Source organism: Apis dorsata, unplaced genomic scaffold (assembly GCF_000469605.1).
Source record: "Apis dorsata unplaced genomic scaffold, Apis dorsata 1.3 scaffold_651, whole genome shotgun sequence".
NCBI classification, from domain to species: domain Eukaryota; kingdom Metazoa; phylum Arthropoda; class Insecta; order Hymenoptera; family Apidae; genus Apis; species Apis dorsata.
In genome coordinates this window covers 492545-498138 of record NW_006263842.1, presented here as the reverse complement: position 1 = coordinate 498138, position 5594 = coordinate 492545, and the positions used below count along the sequence as shown (strand labels likewise).

General features: G+C 23.9%; 2 protein-coding genes across 5 annotated transcripts in view; one reads left to right on the top strand and one right to left on the bottom strand.

The window, feature by feature from the left end:
* Positions 1–4794, bottom strand: part of LOC102672993 (peroxisome biogenesis factor 2) — a 27501-nt gene extending 22707 nt beyond the window's left edge. Inside the window, exon 1 of the mRNA XM_006621964.2 lies at positions 4771–4794. The gene's annotated coding sequence lies outside the window, so the exon portion shown is untranslated. The remainder of the gene's footprint in view (positions 1–4770) is intronic.
* Positions 1–5594, top strand: part of LOC102673534 (stress-activated protein kinase JNK) — a 155887-nt gene that overhangs the window by 21056 nt on the left and 129237 nt on the right. The window lies entirely within an intron of this gene.

Here is a 5594-nt window from a genome sequence, read left to right as displayed (position 1 = left end):
AAAAAAAAAAAAAAAAAAAAGAAAAAGAAAATCTAAAAAAAAATTGACGAAGAAAGAACAAGAAAAGCAGCTTCTTCTACGATCAAAAGCGTTCCATAATTTCAAAAAGGTCAAGTACCACTTAATCTAAAGATAATATTGATATTTCCTCGACGGGAAACGATCGTTTTCCTTGCCACGCTTTTGCTTATACGTGGCAAACTGAAATATTGTATCAAAGTTGTAGCTCCGCTTTAATACTCACGTTCCATCGCGTGACCGAGACGCATTCGTTCAAGAAGTTTACGGTTATTCTCGTCAAGAAAGAGTCACCGACTTTCAAGCTTTGCCTTAACTCGATCGAAAAGACGTGTCGTGTCGCTCGATTTCTTTTTCCATTTCCATAATGCGCTTCGCTTCGTTTCTGGCGAAAAATATAGAAACAAAGAAAAAGAAAAAAAAAAAAGAAAAAGAAAATAAAAAATAGGCCGATTTATCGTTATACAATTAATGTATACTGCTCGTCGAACCTGTTTTTAACGTAGCGAAACGTAAGAAGCGAGAAATAAAAGTTGGAGAAAGGGAAATCTCCATTGGTAGCGTGACATTAGTTCGATATCGAAAGTAAGTGTATACGGTGTGGAATAAAAGTATTGGCACAATTCTCCAATAAGGTTTTTCGTATTTAATGTGTATTTAAAATATAGGATTTTCTTTTCTCTCTTTCTTTCTTTGTTAAAAATCTAATTTTAGAATTTAAATAATTTATTATTGGTAAGTAAGTTCAATAAAGAGTACAATAAAGATAAATATTAAGAAACGTATGAAGAACTATTTTCGTAAAACATGAGTATTGCTGTATGTATTATTTTATAATGTAAATAGTTACAGTATTAAATATTCGTTTTTTTTTAACTTTACTATTTCAAATTATATTTTTATAAAAATTTGCAATAAAAATTCTATGTTTTGATTTATGAAGAGTGTCATTAAAAAAATTTGGGTAATAAAGGAAATATTTTGATTGTCATTATATACTTGCTGTACATTACATTTATTGACAAAGAAATAAAGTAATCGTTTACGAATTTCTTTATATTTCTTCTATTCTCTGAGATGAGAATATATTTGAAAAATAATCTTATCATTTAATGTAATGTATGAGCTGTCTTATCTTTAACTTTAAGTTTCATACATTGAAAATGCATTCATAAACATTAATAAACAATAAGATTATTTTTCAAATGTATTTGAAATAACAAAGAATAAATAAAGATAAGAAATATAAAGAATCTCGCTTAATTTTTATCAGTAACTATATATATACTCTTTAACTATATTCTTAACAATACGTTTTAAAATTATAATTGTAATATAATATTATTAATTATTTTAATAATTAATATTTTTTTGAAATTAATTAAATTAATATAAATAATTAAACTAATATTAAGAAAAATATTGAATATTATTATCAAGAAAGATGTATTAAAATATTAGAGATCTAAAGAAATTTTTTTATTCTTCTTTAAAATATAGTTTACTATAATGTTATAAATTTTCATTTCTTTAAATTTTATAAGATTGTATAATTTATAATTAAATAAAAAAAGAAATACTTATAAAAAAGATTAAATAAAAACTTATTAGGTATGAAAAAAATAAATTCATAAATTAATATTAATTATTTATAACTTGTGTTTAAAATTAGTATTTGTTGGTTGAGAGAATATCAATTTAAGATTTGCAAGATTTTTATTAATAATAATTATTATTATTATTAAAGATATATTATTAAAGAGATTATTATTAAAGATTATTATTAAAGATATATATAATTATTATTATTAAAGAAAATATTGTTGCTTTTAATTTTTAATTCGATGTTATTATGCATTCTTAATATAATGATTTAAACTATTCAAAGTCGTTCTCTTTAATTCATAGTTATGTTATTGTTGCATCAAGTGCGTAGATATGTATTTTCTAACGTTACGTAAGATGTTGCGAACGTAAAACTGTACGCAAATAAAGCAAGTAACAAATTACATCAATTTTGCTCGAACTGCTCGAGCAAATTTTTATTTTACGATTTTTAATTTCTTTAAAATTCTTCATGTTATTAATGCATTAAAAAAAATACATATATAAGGAGATAAATTTTTTAAAATTGCAATCAAACAGACAAATTTTTTTAATTTACATCAACTGACCTTGAATATAATCTGAAATAATACTGTTACAATTATGTCATTATACTTTCAAGTGAATTTTATATATCTTCAAATATTAATTTTTTTATAACTTTCAATTAAATATGTAATGATATATCTTCAATTAATGCAATTACCAAAACATTTGCATTTATACATTATGATATTTTACTATATCTAAAAATTAACTTATATAAAAATATATAAATTTGCATTTGTTTCGAATATCTCACTATAACATTATCTTTTTTATTATAAATTTTATTGCAAATAATAAATTTTTCCATATTCCATTTATCTTTTTTCCAAATATTTATTATTAGTCTTGTTAACGACTCGTTTCTAATATAAAGATAAATATGAGTTGCGATTGAAAAATATATTTAATCTATTTAAATAACTAAGCTTTGAAAGCGGAATCTTTTAAAGATGTCGAAGGAAATAAAAAAAACAATATGAAAAAAGTAAAAATAAACACGAATAAATTAATCCTTAATAAATTAAGAATCATAGCATGTATATATTGAAGAATGAGAAATAAAAAGTGTTTGAATAAGAAAGAAAGAGAATATGAATTAAGAATATCAATAAATTTCATTAATAATTATATGCATCGATGAATATAATTATTTTTGATTCTTTCATCGTAAACATTTCTTCAATCCTGATTATTACAGAATTTTTTACTACATCTTTCGATTTTCGATCTAATTATATTCTTTTATTATTAAAATTCTATTTTTAAAATTAATTAATAAAATAAATATTAAAGAACTATTATCGATATATTTAATTTTTTTATGTTAAATTTTTTTCTGAGGACATTTATAATTTTTATATATAAATTATATTGAAACGAAAGAGAATTTGAAATATAAAATTTCGAAGATCGTAGCAGAGTTAAAGTCAAGGTTAACTTAATACATGTACATGGTAAGCAATTGCCCATAAAGATATTCACGAATCTTGTGAGCTTTAGATATCAATTATAAACAGATACACAGAAAAATATAGAATAGAATTTCCATTATCTGAAAATTTTACTAAATGAAACATTCTATTATCCAAACTATTATCAAAATTTATTATATTATATTATATTATATATATTTATTCGTAACAATGTAAACAATCACAATATAGAGTTTAATTTAACAGTAAATAAAAAATGATAGTATATATTATAGCATTGAAATATAAATATGTATTTACTTAATGTTAAATAAGCAGTATTGAAAATAGAAATATTTAAAAAATTAATGCTAAAAGAATTAGCAAAGTTACATATGATAATGGAATACAAGTATTGGCATTAAAAAATAGAATTGGAAATTTGCAAGATGCACATTAAGTTCTATATTAAAAAATTTGATAAAAAAGTGTAATATTTTATACAATATTATCTGAACTCTATTATAAATAAGTATATTATTATTTTCCTCAAACTATAAAATAATTCATTTGTGTTCTATCTGCATTCTTATCTGAAAATTTCTTTATTGAAATGATCTTTGCTCTCTCTATTAGTTCGGATAATGGAGTATATATATCTATATTATATTATATATTGTAGTTCGGGAATAACTACACATTGCTTTGTTCTTTAAACCTTTAAAGAAACCGAAAGCAAAAATAACATGAGACGAAAATAAAATTATAAATAATTTAAAATTTATTATAATTATTGTTATAAATTTTGGATACATGATATTAATTATATATAAAATTAGAATTAAACATTTATATCTTAAATATAGATACGTGATAAACATAAATAATGAACAAAATGATTTTTTGACATACAAAAATAACTTTTTCTTAATATATTACTTAATACTTTTAAGTGTTTCACTAATGAAAAATTGCAATTTAAGTCTTAAAGCGTGATTGGAAGTGATTGTAACGTTGGCAATTCGGATTAATTGTAATGTCATAATCGATATTCGATAAAAAGTATTATTATCTTTTCTGCATATTTTGCCAAATGAAAAATTGATGCAATACATTGAATGCAAGTTTAAGTACATGAAAAATCCATCAAAAAATAATTTTAATTAATATAATATATAATTGTTATATAAAATAATTCTTAATTCAGAAAAAAATTTGTAATTTCATTTTAATATATTGTAATATATTTCAATAAATTTAATTTTTTTAAAATTGTATCAACTGTCCTGACGATTGTTATACTTTTTCCGATCTAAATTTGAATATTATTTGACATAAAACGAATAAAATAAATTACTACGATTCAATAATATCAGATAACTATATATAACACTGCTGCAAAATTTTTTATTATAATTATAATCACAATTCAAATTCAAATTACTTTCATCCTGATCTATAATTAAAACAATCCTATTTAATCTCAACTTTCATCATTTAAAAATATCATGTGATATAAAATCAAAAATATATAACAGAATAATAATAAGAATATTACTTATTCATATTACAGAATCGTTTCATATCGAAAAAAAAAAATCGCTTATCTACGCAACCATCTATGCAACGCGGTGAAAATTTGTAAAAGTCTGATCGCAACCACGAATCGATCACTGTTGCTGGATACGTATATATATATATATATATGTATACATGTATCAACGTTTCAGTAGTACAGCTAGCGAGTAGCGCGCGACCCGTTTCATTATGGCCATTTACGCTATAACTACTGTGTATAGCGTCGTATGGGATACAGATCTATGTACGATGCAACTAGCTTCGTATTGATATTGCTATACCATACATTTATAACTAGTGGCTAGTAGGTAAGGCTAGTAACTAAGCGCATAAATGGATAGGTAGGTTGGTAGGTAGGTAGGTTGGTGGGTTGTTAGGTAGATAGACAGATAGGTTGGTAGGTTGGTAGGTTGGTAGGTAGGTTAGACAGGTAGGTAAGCAGTCAGGCACGCAGGTAAGTAGGTAGGAGTAGTAGGATAATCTTGTGGAAAGCTAGGCTGCGGTACTCTGCGGTACTGTGTGCCGCCATCTTGCTTTATCGATTTTAACTCCTACCCTCGGACTCGCGGACTACCAATTCCCACATGTTTCTTCCCTCTCTTTTTCATTAACAATTTTTCTTTTTTTCCTCGAGCATTCTCATATCGAACGAACGCTTGAAGCAAGATTTATATACGTATATATTTTTTTTTTTTCAATTTTATTATATCGAATATCACGTTTATATTACGTTGCAGTGGGATCGTAATCACATGGAAATCTTTGACGATAATTAACTGCAAACGAATAGTACGTGGGGAAAATAGATAACGAAGAAATGAGATTGGGACGGTATCAAGGGAATATTTTATTGATTAACTAACGAAATATACCGATGCATGACTTGAATTAAAAATAACTTGCGGCTTAATTCTGAAATAGTTATAAGATACA